Raw genomic sequence first — 10,956 nt, 5'->3', positions numbered from 1 at the left:
AGTATCTACTGGTCATATCACATGCCTATTCTTCAAAAGCTTTGTCTTGGTCACAAATACGATGTGCCCTAATAAATTGTCCGGACGGCATTGCCTGTATTACATGTACCAGATGACTGATTTGGCATGCAAGAAAGCATTGGCACTAGTATTCTTGTGATAAATATTTGTATGCAACTGTCCATGGTCATCAACATGAATATCCAAATCCAGAAAATCAATTTTCTTTTGATCAATATGATGGGTTAGCTTAATATTCAATGCATTGTCATTTAGATATTTTAAGAATTTTTCAAGTTCCTCATGGGAGCCCTGCAAAATAAACAACACATCGTCTATGAATCTCATCCAAGATATCACTGATCCCAATGACGTATGTTCAATGTTCTGGAATCGGATGTATTCACACTCCCAAAATCCCAAGGAGAGATTGGCGTAAGATGGGGCCCAAGCTGCGGTCATTGCCACCTCTTTCTTCTGTAGGTAGTATTGATCTTTGAACACAAAATTATTATATAACAAAATGTATTCTGTTACGAATCCGGGTGGTGGAACCTCTGTGCTGTGATGCAAGGAGGGATCAGAGGGGCGTAACTAAGTGCCTACCCGGACCGACCCTGGCCACACAGCGGCTTAGTCGACTCTGTGAACCAAGGAGGGACCGGGAAGGTGAACCAGGTGCCACTCTGGGACCGACCTTGTGAGAGCAGGCGACTCCCATGGGACTGATGGCTGAAGCTGAAAGGCACAGCGGATGAGCACGGCCAGTTGACAGGCGGGCACGGCTGATAGACAGGCTGGCGGGCACTGGGACCTTCAAGGTAGAGGTGAAGATGCTGGAGCTGTCCAAGGTAGAAGTGCTGAAACTGTTGTATCCAGAAGCACCAGAGCTGTCCACTAGCGTGGTGCTGAACCTGGATGGCACTGCCCTCCAACGTTGTGGTATTGAAGCAAATCTTACTATAACGTCCTGGTTACAAGCCGTCCACTGCTGTGGTGCTGAATCTAGACAGTTCTTCCCATATAAAAGCTGTCCACTGCTGTGGTGCTGAATCTAGACAGTACTGCCCAGATCAGAGCTGCCCACCGTTGTGGTGCTGAATCTAGGACTGTAGTGCCCAGAGGAGAGCTGCCAACCACTGTGGTGCTGAACCAGTACTATAGAAGGGAGAGAACACAGGAGCTCACCCCCGCTGCTGAGCAGAGATGCTAGATGTGCTGTAGCAGTCTTCTATTGTCCCTCAGCAGATAGCATCATGCTATGAATGGGATGTGCTCTGCTATATCCCTGCGGCTTGTAGATCAGGAACCAGGGCTTCAGTGTGCGTCACCTGAATGACAGCAGTCTGGCACCACCAATGCTGCTATGCGGGACATTGCGCCCTTTACTACTGCCTGCGATGTAAAACCCCTTCTGATTGGAGCCCATGGATCTGTGATTGGTTATTGAAGACACACCCTCGTACATGGTGGACTTGTCTGTTCCCTTTAAACATATGAGCGGTTCTCACATGTTGTGGCTGATGTCTGATAACATAAGTGCTATCCCCTCATTCTGTATCACTGCAGCTGTCATCTGATGGGCGGCTGATGTATTCCATCACTATAGTACGGGTGAGATCACAGCCATCTGTAGGAACAAAACACCATCTCATCCGTGTCATGTACAGAAGCATGTCACTATGCAAGTCGCCCCCGTACTCCTAAACATCAGCAATAAAGCAGGAAGGAGTGTGTCACTGAATGCAAGATGTGACGAGATAAAACCAACCTTGTAAGGCTACATGCGTAGTGGTCATAGCCACCTCCAGTTACTGTCACATAAAATTCCTGGTGCCACTGATAAAGGAGGGGAGATCTCCGTAATACGGTATCTGTGCACGTTTAGTCCACCAGTGTCTGGAAGGAACGTTGAGCTCAGCTATGCTGCTCATGAGAGCGCAGGGTCCTAATGTCCACCATTACCACTCCATTCTTAGTCTAATTTTACATATCATTTCATCAATGTGTTTCATCTGACATTAACCTTATTCATTATATTTTCAATTAAACACTTTATTAGTAATATGTAAAGATTTAAAAAAAGATAAGTATATGATAAACTATATGTCGGTTGCAAATAAATGTACTAATGAATTTACTCTGCATCTCAAGTGTCATATCTACAGTGCCAAAGGTTTTCTTTCTGGATCTTATTGATATTCCTTCTATGCACTACATCTTCTAATTAGGAGTGCGAAACTTCTAACGCTTTACACTATGATAAACTGATATATATAAGTACTCGTATATACACTATTTGGACAAAACTTATAACAGCGAAGTACTGTTCATATAGTTAAGTGGCTTAGCAACGGTACAGGAGATAAGATGAGAATAATAGGTTTAGTCTTTAGGATAGGGTTAATGGATAGAGACTGCAAGATGTCGGTGAGTGACACGAAAGAGTGAGACGGACCCGTCCCATCGTGTGCGTAAGAAGGGCACGGTGGAAGAAAAAGAAACCACGCCCATTGCAGCAAGCCAAGGGAGAACGGGTGGAGACTCCCAGGAAACGGGCAGGTGAGCCAGAAGTGGCTTCCCCCAAGAATGGGCAGAGCAACGTAAGAGCACACCCATGGCAGAGTGGGCTGGGACCATTGTTGATGAGGTAAAGTGGCAAGAGAAGATAGAGTGCTTCGGTTTACCTATTGAAAGTGATGGTCGGTGCCACGGCATTGTGCTCCGCGGTGTGCCCGGAAAGGTCAAGTGGAAAAGGAAGATGACGCAGCTGGAGCAAGAGATGCAGCTGGGTGAACTGTCATCAGTAGAGGCACCAACCAAGGTCCAGGGAAGGCCCAGGATCCAATGCCTGACCTCAAGACAAAGGTTCGCCCACAGTCCCCAAAACCAGAACCCGATTCCAAGGCGGAGGCAGCAGTGTCAGCGTGGCCAAGATCCTGCGACCAGGCAGGGTGACTGAAAGCTATGCTGGCAGCCCTGGTGGTAAGTACACCTCAGCGTCCTGGAGAGTTATCAGCCTGGGAACCAGCCCTCATTCCCTGGCCACAGCAGTACATGGAAGAGACACCAGCTCTGGACCCCGTTAAGGCCAGATGGGTGGTGAAGGTCATTGAGGTTAAGAAGGAGTGGGAGAAATGGGTGAGGGCCCAACTCGAGCACCCAGGATGTGGTGAAGTTGACCCGCCCAGGGGGGATATAGGGGGAAACTTGGTACCCGGGCCTTTACCTTCTTTGTAGGATGTCACGGCAGTCGGCTCCCGGGCCCATCCTCTGGGGTCGCTCTTTAAAAGGGGGTTTGTTAACAGTTTGTCTCGTGACGCCACCTGTGTTTCCCGGTAATGAATACCGGCGCTGCTGCAGACCTCCGGGGGTGATGGGATGGCAGCTGGGATGTTTCTGCTCCCCACAGGCGGAGCGGGCCCCCGGGGCAGGGTAGTTGCAGATGGTAATGCTGGGCATTGTAGTGCAGGCGCGGTAGCATGATGGAAATAACTGACAGAGACAGTGGAGTGCAGTCATCCGAGTTTACTCACAGTTCTTTTTAGGTTCCTCGGGTACACTGTCCAGGTGTCAGACTCCCGCGTCACACTGCGTTTGCCAGGCAGGGGCTCAGCACTCCTTCATTTAGATTAGAAGCACTTAACGGGACCCCCTTTCTTATGTTCCTTCCTTGACTGACTTCACGCGCTGGGTCTTCTCACTCCTGTCCTGCGCTCCCCACACACAGTCCCGATCGGGTGCTCTGAAGTCCCTTCTGGGCAACCTGGAGTTCCCGGACCTACTTGATGCCCTTCACGGCAGGGTGAGGCTGTGGCAACTGCACCATGGAAGTGCAGAAGCCTCCGGTTTTTCCAGCCGAGACCTGGAGTAACACGGCTGGTCCAGGAACCAGTTCCCTTCCTGCGGCCTGATCCCTCTGATTCTTGGCAGATTCGGGCGTATAGGTGCCGTCCTGCACTCACTGTACCCCCTGGGATCCCTTCTGTTCCCGGAGCATTCCTCCCTTGCTCCCACTCCTCTCCTGGGCCTCTCTCACTAGGCCCACAATGGAGCAGAGTTCCTGAAGAGACTCTGCTCCCCTCCTCTCCTTGCTACTCACTGGCTGAACTGCACTGCTCCAACTAAGATGGCTTCCTTTTTTATATCTATTCTCTAAGCGCTCCCCTGTCCTACGTCCTCCACCCACACCCACTACTGGTTCCCCCTCTCCTTGGTTCCCCCCACTCCAGCCAGGGACAGGGCAGCAAAAGAAGTGCATAATGCCCTTCCAACCGGCCTGGAGTAGTGCAGTGTTGAGTGCAGGTGTTGGGGTCCCCGGCAGTAATAATCTTTAATAATAATAATCTTTATTCCGCAGCGCTTTACATACATTATTGTTGCTGTCCCCATCGGGGCTCACAATCTAGATTCCCTATCAGTATGTCTTTGGAGTGTGGGAGGAAACCGGAGAACCCGGAGGAAACCCACGCAAACACGGGGAGAACATACAAACTCCTTGCAGATGTTGTCCTTGGTGGGATTTGAACCCAGGACCCCAGCGCTGCAAGGCTGCAGTGCTAACCACTGCACCACCGTGCCACCGGCAGTACTTCCGCCTTACCTGAGAGAAGGAGATGCCACACTTCTGGGTGAGGTGCAGTACCTCTGTGGCGACTGAACCCTCAGGGGTGCCACAAAGTCATTGACCAGATGACCAGATGTCACATCCAATATTTCAGCCCTCAGCGGGAAGATCATGTCCAGCAATGACTCCTCCACGGTTAGTACCACAGCCTCAGGCCTGACAGAGGCAGCGAGTATTGCGGCTGCAGTGTGCGTTTTCAAGGGCCCCCACTGTATATGCTGTGCGTTGTCTTCCAGGTTCCAGAATGGTCGAGGATGACCATGTCCAAAGAGGGAATGTAAGAGTGATGGACTGTTCTGCAGCATTCCTACCCTTGAAGGCAATAATCCCTTTATGTGTACAGTGCCATGCGGTTTTACGAGTAATGTAAATAGCGATGTGTTTCTCTTACAGTGGCATGTAAAAGTTTAGGCCCCTTGGTAAAAAATTATTGTTATTGTGAACAGTAAAGCAAGTTGAAGATGAAATGATCTCTATAAAAGGGCTAAAGTTAAAGATGACACATTTCCTTTGTATTTTAGGCAAGAAAAAATCTTGTAATTTTTTACATTTTAAAAATTACACAAAGGAAAATGGGCTGATGCAAAAGTTTGGGCACCCTTGGAGATTTGTGTGCTCAGAAAACTTTGACCAAGGTTTCAGACCTTAATTAGTCTGTTAGAGTGCGTGCACATGGTCAGTAAACACTGCGGATTGGATGCAGCACACTTGCGCTGCGTGCAATCTGCAGCGGCCAGATGTTACAGCATAGTGGATGGGATTTATACAAATCCCATGTCCACTATGCGTCTCCGTGCTCCTGCAGCTCACCCGTGGAGACGGTCATGCAGTGCGTCTTCACAGACCGCAGCATGTCAATTTCTCTTGCAGAGACCCTAGTCTCCGCAAGAGAAATTATATCACTGTAATGTATAGGATGTGGTGAATCCGCATGGTTCATTGAACACATGCGGATTCACTTGCGTGCAACGCTTTGGACGCAGCATAAAGTATGCTGCGTTCAAAGAGCAGCCAACACCGACCATCTGCACATACCCTAAAGGTTATGGCTTGTTCACTATCATTAGGAAAGGCCAGGTGATACAAATTTCCCAACTTTATAAAAACCCAGCCTCCTCTAACCTTGTGCCAAAAAACAGCAGCCATGGGTTCTTCTAAGCAGCTGTCTAGCACTCTGAAAATGAAAATGGTGGAGGCCCACAAAGCAAGAGTAGGCTATAAGAAAATAGCAAAGCGTTTTCAAGTTGCAACTTTATTGACAGCATCGCTCGTCACTGCAGGAACGTCCTCAGGCTACTGTCAGTGAGTTCCAGCTGGCGTGCTGAGCAGTTGCATACTCATGCAACCGCTCAACACACCAATCCGATGTAGCAGATCTGGGGATCATTGTTCGACATCATCAGTATGGATTATCTGCGGACAGGTGAGGATTACTTTGTTTTTTTTATTTTTATGTGGATCTTAAGAAATGTGTAAAAGAGGGTCATTGAGTGTTTTGTTCAAACAAAGGTCTTTGCTCTGTGTGAGTTTTTTTACTTGAACTAATGGCGTTAGTAATCGGGATGTCTTATTCACGCCTCTCCATTACTAACCCCTGGGCTTGATGTCAGCAAACATCAAACAGCTGACATCAACCCCAAAACCATTACCCCACTTGCCAATGCACCAGGGCAAGTGGGAAGAGCCGAGAATAAGCACCAGAATTTCTGGGGTGGCTGAGGGCTCATGTTATTAGTCAGGGAGGAGGCCAATATCCATGGTCCCTTCCCAGCCTTTTAATATCAGCCTGCAGGTGTCTGTTTAACCTTTGCTGGTTATTAAAACTAGGTGGGACACCACATAATTTTTTGGGGGATACCCCCTTTTTAATACCATTAAAGGCTAAGCAGACAGCTGTGAGCTGTTATTAATAAGCTGGGAAGATCCATGAATAGCGGCCCCTTCCCAGATTGCCCACTGCTTTCCCTCAGCTGTTAAGAAAATTAAATGAACCCCATCCCATTTTTTCAAAAATAAACACCTAAATTTGTAAGGATGTAAAACAACGCCAAAATGTAGACTAAACTATATATGAATAGACAATATAAGGTCCTAAGTTCCTGGGCTAAGTCATCACTGCTATGGCCCTACTTATGTATTTGAAGTCCCCCTTTCTCAAAATCTTTCTAATAAATTTAATTTCCCCAAGATTATTGTGAAAATCATATACAGTGGGTAAGGAAAGTATTCCGACCCCTTTACATTTTTCACTCTTTGCTTCATTGCAGCCATTTGGTAAATTCTAAAAAGTTCATTTTTTTTCTCATTAAAGTACACTCTGCACCCCATCTTGACTGAAAAAAAAACAGAAATGTAGAAATCTTTGCAAATTTATTAATAAAGAAAAACTGAAATATCACATGGGCATAAGTATTCAGACCCTTTGCTCAGTATTGAGTAGAAGCACCCTTTTGAGCTAGTACAGCCATGAGTCTTCTTGGGAATGATGCAACAAGTTTTTCCCACCTGGATTTGGGGATCCTCTGCCATTCTTCCTTGCTGATCCTCTCCAGTTCCATCAGGTTGGATGCCGAACGTTGGTGGACAGCCATTTGCAGGTCTCTCCAGAGATGCTCAATTGGGTTTAGGTCAGGGCTCTGGCTGGGCCAGTCAAGAATGGTCACAGAGTTGTTCTGAAGCCACTCCTTTGTTATTTTAGCTTAGTGCTTAGGGTCATTGTCTTCTTGGAAGGTGAACATTCGGCCAAGTTTGAGGTCCAGAGCACTCTGGAAGAGATTTTCATCCAGGATATCTCTGTACTTGGCTGCATTCATGTTTCCTTCAATTGCAACCATCGTCCTTTCCCTGCAGCTGAAAAACACCCCCATAGTATGATGCTGCCACCACCATGTTTCACTGTTGGGATTGTATTGGGCAGGTGATGAGCAGTGCCTGGTTTTCTCCACACGTACAGCTTAGAATTATCACCGAAAAGTTCTATCTTCGTCTCATCAGACCAGAGAATCTTATTTTTCTCATAGTCTGGGAGTCCTTCATGTGTTTTTGAGCAAACTCTATGTGGGCTTTTATATGTCTTGCACTGAGGAGAAGCTTCTGTCGGGCCACTCTGCCATAAAGGCCCGATTGGTGGAGGACTGCAGTGATAGTTGACTTTGTGCAACTTTATCTCATGTCCCTGCTGCATCTCTGGAGCTCAGCCACAGTGATCTTGGGGTTCTTCTTTACCTCTCTCACCAAGGCTTTTCTCCCACGATTGCTCAGTTTGGCTGGACGGCCAGGTCTAGGAAGACTTCTGGTGGTCCCAAACTTCTTCCATTTAAGGATTATGGAGCCCACTGTGCTCTTAGGAACCATGAGTAATGCAGAACTTCTTTTGTAACCTTGGCCAGATCTATGCCTTGCCACAATTCTGTCTCTGAGCTCCTTGGGCAGTTCCTTCGAGTTCATGATTCTCATTTGGACTGACATGCACTGTGAGCTGTGAGGTCTTATATAGACAGGTGTGTGCCTTTCCAAATCAAGTCCTACCAGTTTAATTAAACACAGCTGGACTCCAATTAAAGAGTAGAGCCATCTCAAGGAGGATCACAAGGAAATGGACAGCATGTAACTTAAATATGAGTGTCTGAGCAAAGGGTCAGAATACTTATGACCATGTGATATTTCAGTTTTTCTTTTTTAATAAGTTTGCAAAAATTTCTACATTTCTGTTTATTTCAGTCAAGATGGGGTGCAGAGTGCACTTTAGTGAGAAAAAAAATGAACTTTTTAGAATTTACCAAATGACTATGTTCAGCTGCCAACCCAGCCACATGGCAGAGATGCAGATACACCCCCTGCACGCTGTGTGGCTGAGTCTGCTGAAGTGACGTCACACAGCGCCCCTGGAACTGATTCAGTCAGCCGGACAGGAGCCTGTGGATCGGAGACTTCAGTGGTCTCAGTCAGTATGAGGTCAGGAGGTCTGCAGTGAGGGGGAAGCGGGACTGTGCTCACCTTCTCATAAATCCACCCAGGATTCTATATTGTCCAATCAGAGGGCCAGCTGCTGGGGCTCCGTGTGAGTTATTGCAGGAGGCTGAACTTTCATGCAGATTAGGGTCCTCCTGTCAGTGCAAAAAGTTCAGTCTGGTGCAATAAATCACACTTAGTCCCAGCAGAGACCACAGACATCACAATACGAGACCCTGCACCGACTGATTACAGCTGAACCTACAGCACGTCATATTCTACTATATGGCCCCATATATAATATGTGAGGTCCTGTAGGCAGGTACAGGTGTGTTCAGTAATAATAATCTTTATTTTTATATAGCGCTAACATATTCCGCAGCGCTTTACATACATTATCGTCGCTGTCCCCATCGGGGCTCACAATCTAGATTCCCTATCAGTATGTCTTTGGAGTGTGGGAGGAAACTGGAGAACCCGGAGGAAACCCACGCAAACACGGGGAGAACATGCAAACTCCTTGCAGATGTTGTCCTTGGTGGGATTTGAACCCAGGACCCCAGCGCTGCAAGGCTGCAGTGCAGTGTATATCCCTGTACATAATATACCACATCTAGTATACAGATTAGCCTATCATCTACTGTGATACACACATCAGATGTTTTAAAAGAATACACATTACTATACAACATCAGATGTCTATAGTGACAGTATATTATATACTAGTCATGTATTCTAATATATATTGTATGCATGTGGTATACTGTGTGAACAGATGTTATGTACAGGTAATGTGTGTATAGTATATCTGAACTCTACCCATGTCTGGTATATATAATACTGTAACTACAAAGTTCAGCCCGCGGACTGAGACAGCCGAAGGGCTGAAAACTGTGGTGCACGGGCCACACCATACTCTCCCCTATCCCAATATCACTGCTATCTGCAGTGTGGTGAATACATTGGTGGAAGACGGAGCCACTGGCTCCTACTTCCACAGATCAGCTTTTGCGACTGATACAGCAAACATGATGACATCACGACATCACATCTGCTGTGTGGAGAGTCAGTGCACCGGAGAAAAGAACAGAACGCGGGGGAACGAGAGCGAGGTGAGTATGTCTTCTTTTTTTTTTTTCGTATGTGCATGGAATGTGTGCCTGCATATAGGGGGCTATGTGAGGACTCATACTGTATATAGGAGGCTATGTGAGGGCTCATATAGTATATAGGAGGCTATGTGAGGGCTCATGTAGTATATAGGAGGCTATGTGAGGGCTCATATAGTATATAGGAGGCTATGTGAGGGCTCATATAGTATATAGGAGGCTATGTGAGGGCTCATATAGTATATAGGAGGCTATGTGAGGGCTCATATAGTATATAGGAGGCTATGTGAGGGCTCATATAGTATATAGGAGGCTATGTGAGGGCTCATATAGTATATAGGAGGCTATGTGAGGGCTCATATAGTATATAGGAGGCTATGTGAGTGCTCATATAGTATATTGGAGGCTATGTGAGGGCTCATATAATATATAGGAGGATATGTGAGGGCTCACAATGTATATTGGAGGTTATGTGAGGCCTCACACTGTATATAAGAGGTTATGTGGGGCCTTAGACTGTATATAGAAGGCTATGAGGGAATCATACTGTATATAGGAGGCTATTTGAGGGCTCATATTGTATATAGAGAGACTATGTGGGGGCTCACACTGTATATAGGAAGCTATGCGGATCTCATAATGTATATAATAGGCCACGTGGGGTCTGACAATATATAGAGAGGCTATGTCAGGACTCACATTGTATAAAGGAGGCTATGTGGGACTCATACTGTACATAGGAGGCTATGTGGCTGCTAATAATATGTATACAGTAGAAGGCTATGTGGGGGCTCATACTGTATAAAGGAGGCTATGAGGACTCATACTGTACATAGGGGGCTCATACTATATATAGGAGGCTATATGTGGGCTCATACTGTACAAAGGAGGCTATGTGGCAGCTCATAATATGTATAGGAGGCTATGTGGGTCTCATACGGTATATAGGGGGCTATGTGGTGGCTAATACTGTATATAGGATGGAATATGAGGGCTCACACTGTATATAAGGGCTATGTGGTGGCTTACACTGTATATAGGGGCTATGTGGGGTGCATACTGTATGTAGGAATAATGTCTGTAATCTGCTGTGGAATTAATAGCACTATATACTATACTTTTCAGATTATAGTACGCACTTTTCTCCTCCAAAAATTTTTGGGAAAATGGGGGTACGTCTTATAATCTGAATGTAGTTTACTGGGGCATTTGGGAGCGGCATTTTAGGGTCGCTGCTGCAGGAAGCTGGTGACGGCAGGAGTGAGGCGA

The sequence above is a fragment of the Phyllobates terribilis genome, unplaced genomic scaffold, assembly GCF_046119375.1.
Source record: "Phyllobates terribilis strain yellow unplaced genomic scaffold, ASM4611937v1 Scaffold_103__1_contigs__length_5881359, whole genome shotgun sequence".
Classification (NCBI taxonomy): Eukaryota; Metazoa; Chordata; class Amphibia; order Anura; family Dendrobatidae; genus Phyllobates; species Phyllobates terribilis.
The sequence above is the reverse complement of the archived record's forward strand: the minus strand, read 5'-3'. Positions refer to the sequence as shown.